This window comes from Ambystoma mexicanum, chromosome 4p (genome assembly GCF_040938575.1).
Source record: "Ambystoma mexicanum isolate Mex_15411 chromosome 4p, UKY_AmexF1_1, whole genome shotgun sequence".
NCBI classification, from domain to species: Eukaryota; Metazoa; Chordata; class Amphibia; order Caudata; family Ambystomatidae; genus Ambystoma; species Ambystoma mexicanum.
This window is the reverse complement of record NC_090927.1, coordinates 48,002,584-48,017,260: the sequence shown is the minus strand read 5'-3', so window position 1 is coordinate 48,017,260 and position 14,677 is coordinate 48,002,584. Positions and strand designations below refer to the sequence as shown.

General features: G+C 45.8%; 1 protein-coding gene across 1 annotated transcript in view; it reads left to right on the top strand.

Annotated features, from left to right (window-relative positions):
- Nucleotides 1-14,677, top strand: part of LOC138452963 (zinc finger protein 84-like) — a 93,558-nt gene that overhangs the window by 16,795 nt on the left and 62,086 nt on the right. Inside the window, exon 2 of the mRNA XM_069605333.1 lies at nt 5,264-5,376. The gene's annotated coding sequence lies outside the window, so the exon portion shown is untranslated. The remainder of the gene's footprint in view (nt 1-5,263; nt 5,377-14,677) is intronic.

The following is a 14,677-nucleotide window of genomic DNA, read 5'->3' as shown; positions in this document are numbered from 1 at the left end:
TGCCATTGTGTGGTCTCTGAAGAAGTTTAGGCCATACTTGTATGGTTCTACTTTCACCATTCAAGCTGACCACCAACCCTTGGGATGGTTAATGCAAATGAAAGGGGAAAACCCAAAACTGTTAAAATGGTCAATCTGCCTCCAAGGGTTTGATTTTACCATTGAGCACAGGTCAGGATGTCGCCACCAAAATGAAGATGGTCTCGCTAGGATGTTTTTAACCGACTAGAGGTAAAAGACTCATCCAGGAGTGGATTAGATCCTCCTGTCCCTTAGTGTGGAGTGGGGGGGGGGGGGCGAGTGTTAGGGAGAATTCTCTTCTATGGCTAATTTCCCTTACATATATAGTCCCCCAGCAGCTTTGCTGGATTTGAGGGGTTTATTTTTTTTCTCCTGCTAAGAGTGAGACCCTTTTTTCCCACTCTTAGACAGATTGCTAGTGTGTGTTTTAGGCTATCTTGTGTGCTTATGGTCTATGAGGTTTTTCTCACCCTCATAGGAATCATCTTTTTCATGTGTAGTGCACAGCACCCTCCGTGCCGTACCACAGGGGTGTCGTAGCGACCCCCAAACATAGACTCCATACCCTGGGACTGACTACTGTCTCCCAGGGCATGTAAAGTCCCCATTGACTTTACTAGTCAAATCTTTTGAACAAAACCAGTACAACCCATCTTACTATGGAGGTACTGGGAAGGGTTAATAGTTTTTCCCTAGTGTTCATTTTCCAAGGGGTACCGTACAGTCCCTCTCAAACGTTTCTGGCTGGTGGCAGTGGTTACTACTGTAAATATTCGACCGCGAATATTTCCCTATGGGATTTTCCCATTATTCGAGGCTACCACTTTTACCGACAGCCTCTAACATACCGCCGGTTTATTTTAATATTAACTTTACTCCGGTAGGTTTTTATTGCCAGAACTTTAATTTAATTTCTTTCTCTGCAGTCCTAACCCAGGTCGGGGATCCTTTGTTCGTCCTTTTGGCGGGCTTCTGCACAGAAGCCCTCCGCTAGGCTCCACTTAGTCCGGGGCAGACAGGATGTGTGGGAGGGATAATGGGCACCCTGGACAGGGTTGCCTACGCAACCCAAGTCGCACTCTGCCCTGATAGGCTGGGGGGTTCTCCCGCCAGGAGAGCCACCCCACTGTGTGAGTGACAGCTAGGCTGTATGAACGGGGGTCTTGCTGCATAAAAGCAGGGTCCTGAGGACTGGAGGACAAGACGTGGCCACTGGAACTAAGAAGCCGAAGAGGAGAGAAGCCAAAGACATCTGCAACAACTGAACCACCGGTGAAGCCCTCACCACTTTTCTCCAACGACTCGAGGGTCTTCACCTTCAAGAGTCTTCTTCCCTTGAGCTGGTGGGGCCAACCAGTTCGCCAATCGCCTTCCAGGACCTGCCTTGGTCAAATCGCCAGTGCCAAGCACTCGGAGACTGGATAGCCAGGCACCCGTCCACCCGGACCTCGATTTAAAGAAGCGTACCTTTTATTCGTTTGGCAGCACCGCGGCTGGTTTCATCCCTGGGCAGTGCAGTAACTCAAACCTTCCTCCACGACGAGAGCCTCTCTTCCTCTGCTGGATCTCCCGAACTACCGCCACTGCAGGAGCCTCTTCCACTTTTAAGGTACATTGTTTCGCCAGGCCTCCCTTTTCGTTGGGTACTGCTAAAGGTGTTTTAAATCCTTTACTTACCTACTGGGTTGGCCGCCCCTATTATCTAACATTGTCTTTCACCTTCTGCAACCGCCTTTTCGAATCGTTTAACAAAGACTTGACTGCAGCTACAAGAACATTTTGCTCCTGGGCACTTTGCCCTGTACCACTGACTCTGGCACAGGCCTATTGACTCTGGCTAAATCTGTTACAACTGCCTTCTCTAGATTGCTTCACACCTAGAAATGTGTTGGTGCACCTAAATTCTTATAACCACCTTTTTCCTTCCCTCTTTTTTAAACTTGTGAAGTGCCATTTTGCTCGGTTTTCGACCTCAGTATTATACATGCTAAAGTACTGCCTTGCCTAACTAGTTCACAATCTTATTGGGAAGTGTTGCTGGTGGGTTATATTCCTGTATAACGTGGCCTTTCCCTCCCTTTTGAGAAATTGTTAGTGCCATTTCTGCTTGGTTTTCACTGTGCCGTTTTGCTCAGTTTTCACTTTGCTCAAACTTGTTTACAATTTAATTAGGGAGTTGTGTATACTTTTCGGGACTGATTTAACTTGCTTTTATAATAGTGATTTGTGTGTGAACATCAGAGTGTGTAAAATAAATATATATATTCTTTTTGATGCAAAGCTTTGGTCAGTGTTTCCTTGTTCCATAGTATTGAAGTCCTAATGTGTAAACCCTGAATACTGCTCATCTCCCTCTTGAGAGAGGTCTGACTGCTTAGCCACAGCTACCAGCTAAATCTTTGTGGTGCAGACTGCTACCAAAGGGGATTTATTGCATATACCTGGAGTCTTAATCTTCTGTAGTGCTCCCTAAGGGAACTGCACAGGATTCTGCCTAAAACCCTTATAAACTCTTCATTCAACACAGGCATCGTTCCGGATAACCTGAAGGATGCCTGGGTCACCCCCCTCCTCAAAAAACCATCCCTAGACCCGAGCACCCCTACTAATTATTGGCCCATTACCACCGTCCCCTTCTTACTTAAAAATTCCGGACCGAGCTGCCTATCTGCAGATCCAAGAGTACCTCGAATCCAATAAACTCCTCGGCCTCAGACAATCCGGTTTACGGAACCGAAACTGCCCTTATTGATTTAAAAACTCAAATTGAGGACCTTAAAGACCATGGCAAGTTGGCCCTCTTACTATTGCTAGACCTATCAGCAGCATGTGATCTGGTTGATCATCAAATCCTCTGCCATCACCTCAAATCTGCAGCCCATTTTTCCGACAAAGCCACTACATGGATTAGATCCTTCCTGGCTAATCGATCCATGAGGATCTTCTCCCCTTCGGCCTTCAGCAGTTCTGTGGGGTGTCCCTCAAGGTTCTTGTGTTTCTCCTACACTCTATAACGTGTTCACAAACCGTTCTTCGATATTCTTGACTATTTGGGTGTCACCTAGACTAATTACGCAGATGACACCCAAATACGCCTCCCTATCTCGGGCGACCATGCAGTTGACACCAAAGCCTTATATGATTTCTATCGGGTCATCCAGGCATGGATGGCAGACCATGGGCTCTGTCTTAACGACGATAAGACAAAGCTACTCATCCTCGGCTCCCACCACAGACTCAACAGACTGGATCCAGCTTTCAAATCCTTCATGATTGACAGCAATACCATCAAGGTATCTAACGACACTAAAACACTAGGCATTTATCTTGACTCGACCCTATCTCCTACTTATCACAGCATGTCGACCATTCCTTACCACGGCCAATTGCACCATCCTTGCTAGAACCCTTATTGTGTCGAAACTCAACTACTGCAATGCGCTTTAGCTAGGAACTAAGCTACAGGTTTCCCAAATTAACGCCATCAGGGCAGCACTCAATTTTTCTAGGACCCAGCATATCTGACACCAGACGCAGCCTACATTGGCTCTCTGTCCCACAAAGAATTTTCCTCAAAACTCTCGCACTCACGCACAAATGTTTGGCTAACCAGGCTGCAAAATACCTGGCGAAACGGTTCACACCTCCAGCCGCCCACATAGAGCAGACCAAGCTCACTGCCTTTCTGTACCAAGATTCAAGCTTCAGAAAGCAGGGAGGTCCAGTTTCCCGGTCCTTGCCACCAAATTGTGGAACTCGCTTCCCAATCCACTCGGATCTGAATCCTCCTTCTATGCCTTCAAGAGTAAAGCTAAAATGTGGCTTATATCGCAGGACACTCAAAACCTCCATCTGCCTCATTGACCTTAATAACCTACTCTGCACCCCGCTACTTTACGGTGTCAGGTTCTGCCCCTCTGTCTAACCACCTTGTAATTTACCTTGTAATTATCTATTGTTTTGTAATTATTGTGTCTGTTATCGTTCTATGCATACCATGTAACTGCAAGAAATGCGCCCAGATGCCTTTGGGCAAGGTGCACTATATAAATAAATAAATAAAATACAAGACAAAGATGTTAAGGAGGTAATTGGACCCCACAAGAGTGCATAGGGGCGACCGGCAAGAGTGCATAGGGGCGACCGGTTGGCGACAACAGGGTAGATGGGGATATCTTCACATTGGTCTCCTCAGGCCTGGAGCTGACACCCCATTGCACCAGAAGTCAATAAACACAGGAAATTACCAGATTTATATATCACTAATCAACATAGTAGTGCCCCATGACGTATAAAACGTCTTTCTTCCCTACTGGCTCTGAAAACTGACCAGAAGGGTTCAGAGGGATGTGACCTGAGGGGAGGGCATATGTGCCATCTCGCCCCATGGCATGTCTCGCAATTTCATGTCATGAGGGTCCCCAGCATTCAGTCCTGACACTTTGGAAAAAGGCACTTGGTATGTTTGGGCTTACTGGCACATGTTATCATGGGGAAATTAAAATGTGCAGTTAGATAGAAACACAGGACTGGGTAAAAGTGAGTCTGTGTGAGGAGGCCATCTGCAGCTAGCGGACGGGGATGGGAGTTCTGAAATTGAAGAGCGCGCCATCTTATAAGAAGGCGTAATGTGGGCTGCAAGAGGAGATGAATGAAGCCTCTCTGTAGGATCCAGGCGGGGGTCTGGGCAAGGAGGATTGTGCTCGAGGATCAGTGGCTCTAGAGTTCAGGCGCTCTAGGATGAAAAGTACAGACTCTGAGGAGAGTCAAGAAAGAGCTCAGGGAAACTCTTTCAAGGTTACAGGAAGGGGCTCTGAGGTGGGGGATTCCAGGGGTGAGGATTGCCTACTGAAAGCAGGTGGTCAGGAGATTATGGGAGGAAAGCAGGATGGGTCTCTGAAGGGGTGGAGGTGACTGAGCAGTAGGGTCGGTATAATTCACTAGATTTTACAGCCTGAGTGGGAGGCTATAGTTACTAGACCGAGTACAGGGAAAGCCTCAGCAGAGTGGAGTGGGGTTGTCTGTGCTAAGGAGAGTGGTGGTGGGCGGAGAGTGTAGTGCAGCATAGTCTGCACCGGGGACGACTTCACTGTGTGCTGGAACTTACAGTATGTACAATAAGATGTTTGAGCAGCAATGCCATTTCACCAAAGTTGAGAACAATTGTACTTCAAATGGATATACAGTAAGGCCACACTAGGCGGCTATTTCTAAACTTATTGAACATTGTCATTTCTAACAGAAACGATGCACGCATGAAACATCAGAGATGGCCAGAGGTAATCCTTGACTAGGGCGCTGTGCAAGGCCAGTTCACCAGTGAAAAGAAAATGCAAATAAGGAAAATCCATCCAGGTATGTCGGTGAGACTTCTCTGCTATGTTCCCTATTGGTAGGCGGTGTTAGTCCCCCCTTTATTGGAGTCCATAGGACTCATGGGGATTTCGATGGAATTACCGCCGGCGGTAATTCCACTGATTTTTGCTGTTTTTTTCTGTTAAGTGACGGATTTTCCTTCAGCTTTTTGCTGGAGGCGAATCCTCCACTCCACCGCCTAACTTCTAGTACTGCGGTGCATTAATGCAGCAGTAACTGAGTTACCACTGATTTTTACTGCACTGTCGTACGCCATATAGGCCCCAATGTATTTACAAATGAACATGTTCGGGGTGAAATGTTGCTTGCTAGACTGTGTGTGGCTTTTGAAAATATTAGGTGCTGCAAAAGAAAGAAATTAACAAAATGAGGTGCATAACATACTTTGTATATTTGTATTGTTATCTTTAATTGATGCACACCATTACTTTTTAGTTCTGCGTATCTCCACATTTTACACTTTTAGGTGCTAGGCCCAGCTATTTTCCCTTTTTAAAATTTTTTATTCTGCTTTCCTTGTTACTTAGTTTGTTTCTGGCTGAAACTTAGCTCAAGTGCTTTACAACAGGAGGGTGCCAGCATTGGTCCTGGTGTTTTATACAGCAGGGCAGTACTGCTGGTGGAGGGAGGGTGCCAGCATTGGTCCTGGTGTTTTATACAGTAGCGCAGTACTGCTGGAGGGAGGGTGCCAGCATTGGTCTTGGTGTTTTATACAGCAGGGCAGTACTGCTGGTGGAGGGAGGGTGCCAGCATTGGTCCTGGTGTTTTATACAGTAGCGCAGTACTGCTGGAGGGAGGGTGCCAGCATTGGTCTTGGTGTTTTATACAGTAGCGCAGTACTGCTGGAGGGAGGGTGCCAGCATTGGTCTTGGTGTTTTATACAGTAGCGCAGTACTGCTGGAGGGAGGGTGCCAGAATTGGTCTTGGTGTTTTATACAGCAGGGCAGTACTGCTGGTGGAGGGAGGGTGCCAGTATTGGTCCTGGTGTTTTATACAGTAGCGCAGTACTGCTGGAGGGAGGGTGCCAGCATTGGTCTTGGTGTTTTATACAGTAGCGCAGTACTGCTGGAGGGAGGGTGCCAGCATTGGTCTTGGTGTTTTATACAGTAGCGCAGTACTGCTGGAGGGAGGGTGCCAGAATTGGTCTTGGTGTTTTATACAGCAGGGCAGTACTGCTGGTGGAGGGAGGGTGCCAGCATTGGTCCTGGTGTTTTATACAGTAGGGCAGTACTGCTGGTGGAGGGAGGGTGCCAGCATTGGTCCTGGTGTTTTATACAGTAGCGCAGTACTGCTGGAGGGAGGGTGCCAGCATTGGTCTTGGTGTTTTATACAGCAGGGCAGTACTGCTGTTGGAGGGAGGGTGCCAGCATTGGTCCTGGTGTTTTATACAGTAGCGCAGTACTGCTGGAGGGAGGGTGCTAGCATTGGTCTTGGCATTTTATATAGTAGTGCAGTACTGCTGGTGGAGGGAGGGTGCCAGCATTGGTCTTGGCATTTTATATAGTAGTGCAGTACTGTTGGTGGAGGGAGGGTGCCAGCATTGGTCCTGGTGTTTTATACAGCAGGGCAGTACTGCTGGTGGAGGGAGGGTGCCAGGCTTGGTCTTGGTAGTTTATATAGTAGTGCAGTACTGCTGGTGGAGGGAGGGTGCCAGCATTGGTCTTGGCATTTTATATAGTAGTGCAGTACTGTTGGTGGAGGGAGGGTGTCAGCATTGGTCTTGGTGTTCTATACAGTAGGTCAGTACTGCTGGTGGAGGGAGGGTGCCAGCATTGGTCTTGGCATTTTATACAGTAGGTCAGTACTGCTGCTGGTGGAGGGAGGGTGCCAGCTTTGGTCCTGGTGTTTTATACAGTAGCGCAGTACTGCTGGAGGGAGGGTGCCAGCATTGGTCTTGGTGTTCGATACAGTAGGTCAGTACTGCTGGTGGAGGGAGGGTGCCAGCTTTGGTCTTGGTATTTTATACAGCAGCGCAGTACTGCTGGAGGGAGGGAGGGTGTCAGCATTGGTCTTGGTATTTTATACAGCAGCGCAGTACTGCTGGTGGAGGGAGGGTGCCAGCATTGGTCTTGGTATTTTATACAGTAGCGCAGTACTGCTGGAAGGAGGGTGCCAGCATTGGTCTTGGTGTTCTATACAGTAGGTCAGTACTGCTGGTGGAGGGAGGGTGCCAGCTTTGGTCTTGGTATTTTATACAGTAGTGCAGTACTGCTGGTGGAGGGAGGGTGCCAGCATTGGTCTTGGTATTTTATACAGTAGCGCAGTACTGCTGGTGGAGGGAGGGTGCCAGCATTGGTCTTGGTATTTTATACAGTAGCGCAGTACTGCTGGAGGGAGGGTGCCAGCATTGGTCTTGGTGTTTTATACAGTAGTGCAGTACTGCTGGAGGGAGGGAGGGAGGGAGGGACGGAGCGAGAGAGGGAGGGTGGCAGCATTGGTCTTGGTATTTTATACATTAGCGCAGTACTGCTGGAGGGTTGGAGGGGACCAGTATTGGTCTTGGTATTTTATACAGCAGTGCAGTACGGCTGGTGGAGGGAGGGTGCCAGCATTGGTCTTGGTATTTTATGCAGCAGTGCAGTACTGCTGGAGGGAGGGAGGGAGGGTGGCAGCATTGGTCTTGGTATTTTATACAGTAGCGCAGTACGGCTGGTGGAGGGAGGGTGCCAGCATTGGTCTTGGTATTTTATGCAGCAGTGCAGTACTGCTGGAGTGAGGGAGGGTGGCAGCATTGGTCTTGGTATTTTATACAGTAGCGCAGTAATGCTGGTGGAGGGAGGGTGCCAGCATTGGTCTGGGTATTTTATACAGTAGCGCAGTACTGCTGGTGGAGGGAGGGTGCCAGCATTGGTCTTAGTATTTTATGCATTAGCGCAGTACTGCTGGACGGAGGGTTCCAAATCAGTATTCCTCAGATTAAAATAAACATTTAAAAGCAGACAAGTATGTGGCTTCATCGATATTGCATCCCGCAACTGAATTTGATCATCGGGATATCTTGGCAGTTGGTTTCACGTTTCGTCAATGTAAAGATTGACAACAACACACCAAGGAATCTTTAACACATGGATCACTAACCTGGTTCAGCTGCAGCAGTCTAGATGAATACAGAATTTAGCTAGTCGTCCAACTCCTGCCTGTAGTACAGTGAGTCAGGACGGATTTGGATTTCCAGGAAAACCCTCCGGGGAAGAAAACCCTGAACCTGGTTCTTGTTGGAGTGAAGCTGGCCGGAGTGTGGAGTCTGGAACTAGACCTTTTGCCACCGAGAATGGAAGAGTCTCCTTGAATCACAATGCGGGTAGAATTATAGGAGTTGGAGAAGAGTGTGAAACTTGGTCCTGCGTGTTAATAGAGGCATAATATCTGATTTACCCTTGCTTGACGGTTCGTGGGAGGAGAGAGAGAGAGAGACAGACAGACAGACAGACTTAACGTCTGGGAACGTGTCCGTGTGGAACTTTAGATCATTCTCTGAACCTAAGTTAGCAAAGTAAGTGTAAGTAGATGTCAAAGCAGTGAGAAGAAAGATGGAAGGTTTCTACCACTTACCGATATCAGCTCTCTGAGAGCGGTGCTGCAGCCGATGCCTTGAGGGAGACGCAGTGAGCTTTCGGGTTTGCGGAAAGCTGAACTAGTTGCCGTAGTAACGACGCTGAGTAGTAATGTGTCCGCAGGAGAAATTGAACGAACAAGTTTCAATAATGTTTGTGATATTCACCATCTGAGTGCCCAACAATTGAAAAACAAATTCTAAAGTTAGTAGCGTGGTCGCTTCTTCAAATAAAGGGTTAGATCGAAAATATAGCTGTACAAGGTCGACAAGATCATCCCATACAAATTCGAACTGATCAATATAAGCCGAACTAATTAGCCTTGCATTTGGAATTTCATCGAGCAGGGCCAAGACAAACTGTTTGTTAAGCGGAATGCCGCCCTGCTCCTGGAACAAACATTGTAGGTATAGGATGAGAGCAGAATCCGTTACTGTGTCACAGAGTCTTTGACCCTCATCCTTGCCTGTAAACTTTTATTTACTTAGTCGTTCAATAGGTACTTCCTTGGGTTTCATTCTGCTCTTAAACTCTTGGGAAGTCATCCGGTCACTTACTCAATCAACCCGACCTGAATCTTGGTTCAAGCTACTCTTTACCAACAACCTTTGTCTCTTCTCTGTGGCAAGGAAGATGGGAGATATTGGCAAAGGTGGGATAGGTTGGGCATCAGGAATGCACATCCTGTTAGTGACTGTATCCTCCCTCGGAAAGTATGAGGATAATACAGCACGATCAGCACTAGTTGTCCTATCCATAGGACCTCGTATGGCATCAGAGTGGAGGGTCAACATACTTACTTTTAAAGACATATCATCTGTCTGTAGCTGGTTTTAAAAAGTGAGTTACTGCACGTTTCACTTTTTTGGAGCAGTACCTTTTACCTCATGGCTTTTTCGAAACTGAAGTGGGGGGATTGCACTATATAGTTCTGGAAGCTGTCAAATGCTTCATTGGGGCAGGGGGTCTATTCATCGGCAGAAGTGCACTTAGGCCCATGAAGCCACCAGGCTTGAGGCAGAGATAAAAGAACCAGAACATGTGTATGCCTGTTTCCAAAATAAGGCAAGGACGGATGGGGCTTATGGAAGGGAAGTATGACCTGAACTAGATGTCTGAAAGGGTGGAATATACTCTGTACAGAACATGGAGCACACACTTCGAAGAAGGGGCGAGATGGAGTTGTTTACTGGCACATAGGCTGAGAATGATGGACAGTGTAATTGCCATCTGTGGGATCTAGAATACATCTGGGGATATTCTGTAGAATCCCAATGACAGTGTGCAGGAGTTTGTCATCACCTTTGGGAGATTATATACCCTAGGTGGTAGCTAGTGGGAATAGTATGGACCCATTCTTCCTTGAGTCGGCATTGCAGAGAATGCCTGAGGAACTGTACATACTGGAGAAGGAGCTGGGGGTGGAAGAGCCCATGAGGGCAACCAACAGCCTGAACACTGAAATGCCCAGGACCAGATGGACTGCCGCCTGAGATGTATAGGATAATTCTGATGACCATGTGCAAACTACTGCTCGATTTGTACAATACATCGAAGAGGAAAGTGATCTACCGAAAATCTGCAAGACATGCATATATTTCCATCTTGTTGGAAAAAGATTTCAGCAGCAACACCACCCGGTAGTTATAGACCAACAAGCCATATCAATGCAGACTGTAACGCACATATTTATTTTATTTATATAGACAGGAGGAACACTGCTATTTTTATCACAAAAGAATGTACAATAGATAAGAAATCAGATTTTACGGGAAGCGTGAGTTTCTTACAATGGGGTGAGTTAGAGGGGCATTCTGACCAGGTTGTGGAGGGGAGTAAATGGAACAGTCACTGAGGACAATACATAAGTGGACATACATGGATTAAGGACAATGTACATTGGACATTTTTAAGTATAGATAGGTGGTACGACCAGCTATGCTCGGGATGTGACCATGATGGGTGAGTGGAGGCAGAGGAAGTGAGGGACGAGTGGACAAATGGTTGCTAGCATGCCTTGAGAGATAGGTTAAGAGTGTAACTTGGAGGCGAGGAGGTAGGCTTTTAGTTTGGTTTTGAACAAATCCATGTGAACTGTTTCTCTGAGGTCTCGGATGTCCAAGGGAAGAGAATTCCATGCAAGTGGAGCAAGAAGAGAGGAGGAACGGAAGCAAGAGGAAGCACCGGGAGGGCAACGAGCCACAAGGGTAGTCGAGGAGAAAGTGCAGAGATTACAAGAAGGCTTGTAGAGTTGGACTGAGGAGGATAGATACACTGGTGCCTTACCGTGGATACATTTGTGAACCAGGGCAAGACATTTGAATCTGGCATGATATTTTGTGATCAACATGAGTAGACTGATGCTCACTTTGAAAGAAGGAAGGATGCTGGATGGTTCATTGGGGGTGGAGGGGTGGGGCCTTCTTTGGACATCTTGAGTGAACGTTTCTATTAAGCACAGTGGAAGAGATGGAGTTTGGAGTGGACGTCCTAATACGGGAGTGGCTGTTGGGCAGTGGACCAATTGCGGCTTTTGTCACAGCTCTAGTGTGCCCAGCCCCTTCACTGTGAATCACGGAATGAGGAAAGGCTGTCCCTCTCGGCATTACTCTGTGTGCTTGCTATTGAACCACTTGTGATCTGGATATGGGAGGAGGACTTAAGATTGAGGGTGAATTACGCAGTCATTGAACAGAAACTGTGACTCTATGCTGATGACAGAACCTGGAGGAATTTCCCCCGGTGTTCATGAGAAGGATAAAACACTTTGGAGGAATAGGCTACAAAATCAACTGGTCAAAATGTGAATTAATGTCTGTCTAGCTGACTTGCAGGAAGTGTGACCTCACACGTTACAGATTCAGTTGGTGTCCATCAAAGATGAAGTACCTGGGCCTCTGGCGTAATACAGACCTGAGCCACTTTGAGAGAGAATATGGCTTATGTAATGGTAGAGCTAAGGAAACGCCTAGATAGATTGGTGAGACTGGAACTGTCGCTCTGGGGGAAGGTGAACGCCCTAAAGATGGCTCCAAAAATACACATTATCCGGGCAAGGTATCTGCTCTCCCCAGAGAGGAGAATATTCAAGGAGATAGACACTTTATTTGGGACAGGTAACTTCTAGACCAAGAAGGTAAGCATGTACCCCACATTTCCAGGTATCTACTGCCTCTCATCATGAGACTCATCCTGGACTTTCTAGGAGAGGAGACTGATGAGTCTAAGGTAAATAAAACCAAACTGTTGAAGCGCCAGGCATTACTCACGCTGGTGACTCGGAATAAGGAAGAATCCTTCACACCAAGGGAAATATTTTAGATAATGTTGGAAAGAGATGTCAAGAATAATGTGTTGCAACCAGAACCCGGTTGAAATTGCCTCGTAGATCCTCAATCCAGAGATCAAGGTGAAAAGGAAGACATTCTTTTGGCGCCTTGGTTTTTGTAAGGGTGTTGAAGGAGGAGACTGACATGGCGGAGTCATTGTTTTGGTTATAAACTTTTATTTGGAATAGAAAACACCTACCTGTCCCTATGTCTATGAGGGGGTTTCCCATACTCGGCCAAAACTTAAAGGGCTGTCAGAATGTCTGTGAAAATGAGTCCCACTGTCCTATGTCAAAGACCCTACTTCTGACAAATCTATGTTATCACTGCACCACCGAAAATGTCTCCTTTGAAATTGCCGACAACATTGACGGCGATGCAGCGATTTCATAGATGTTAAAGTTGGGTATGTGTAAACTGCACACAGTAAATCGGAAACATTAAATTAAAATAAAAAAATCAGAGTAAACATTGAAATAGAAATAAATGCGAAATGTATCATACGCAGCAGGACGGGAAGCTTTTAGATTATGTGAATACGTCAAAGATTGTGGAAGGTGTAGTCGTGAAGCTGCGTAAGACGTGTGGCAGGGAAATACTTTTTATTTCTTCATTTGCTGTGGCTGCAATCAGAATAATAAAAGAAATATTGTGTGAATATCAAGGCATAAATTAGTTTTCAAAAATGGATTAGCAGAGTTTGCTAATTAAATGTTTCTTGATTAGCAAACAAACCCATTTGATTAGCAATTTTGTACTAATGTTTTTCTTGCCACCAGAAGATAATTGTACCCAAGATATAAAATGAACAACAATATAGCAGTTTTGTTTACCGCTTAAGTAAGACATTAGTGAGAAGTCAGGTGTTAAAAATTCTTTAAAATTCCACTAGACCTGCAAGTTGAGTAACTTAGTTTACCCACTCGACTGAAGACACATGCACTAGACCCATGGCAACGGATGACAACACATTTTAATGAACTTTCTGTAAAATGGTGCATGTCACCACAAACCCACTTTAGTTTGGTACACTGCTGCTACCCAGAGGCCAGCCATGCACAGTGAAACTTTTATTTAGCATCTACTGCAAAGTAAAGTTTTAAATAAGTTTCCAACATCCCCTGCAAATGGTACTGGCCCTTCTTAAAATCTACTCGACTATGCGAGTGGGAGAAAATACTTTGCGAGCCCTGGATGAGCGTCTGTAAAAAGGTTAGCTGCATGAATGGACACAAATAAATAGATGTGCTAAAAAGGCTCGGGGAAACAGTTTGGCCAGCGCGCTCTACTGCAGGTGCAAATATATAATGCAATCATAATCGTAGAGCAAAATGGGCTCTGGAGGCCAACTATAGTGTACAGTTTTGCAGTAGATCTGTAGATGTACAGACTGGATGAAACTATTGATCGCTACTTTAAGTAAATATCAAGTTAGCTTTGTGTATTGCTTATGTTGAAGACTAAGCAGAGTGTATGGCATAGCAGGCATAGAACTGGCCAAACTATGTGGAATATTGTAGTTTGCGGCCATCTCACTTCCAGGATAGCGGTATAAAGCGACATGGTAAGATAGAATGTCAAGGAGTATGGGGATCAGCTCATGGGTTGAGCACCAGTTGTAAGCTGTATGTAACCTGCAGGCCACAGGACTAGGTTTGTCATCAAAGCATCTGGCCGCGTAATCGTGTACATTTTCAAAACTGTGCACTAGTCAATATGATGCATCTTCCCCAACAAAACGAAATCTAGTTGACACTGAGATTTAGATACTTCACTGTAAAGAATGGAGGCAATGCAGTGTTTCACAGTAGCAATACCGTAATCATGCATTATGTAACCTCTGACATTTTTAGAAAAGGAATTGAAAGCCTTTAAAAAAAATAAAACACATACTGGTCTTTGGCAGACAGGATACAGGTAGCTTAATAACAGTATTATCCTGATTATTTCTGGTTTGCAATTATTTGAAAAAGAAAATAATGTGTGTAGCACTCCCACACAAGCCTTTTGGCACATGAGTGAATTGGATGATTACTGCTGCACTCTCTCTCCATTAGACCCTTCAAACTTGCAGTGAAAAGAGGGTGGCGAGAGCTCTGAAGGTAAGAGGAATGCAGGGTGTGCTGTGCTTTCATTGAACAGGGTAACTTAAATAGCTAGCTTTGCTACACAAGTGCCAATTTAATTAGCAAACCTACAGAATTGCATAGCAGATTGCTCTGTGACTGCTTATTTTATGCCTTGAATATGCAAACAGTGGGAAGGTGGGTTATGCGAGTCTGGCTATACAAAAAAATAAGAGAAAATTAGTCGTTGCTAGGAAAAGCAACGATTCACAAAAAACGGTCAGAGCAGGAGTTGATGTGATTAGGAGAAAAGTAAATATGTATTGTAAAA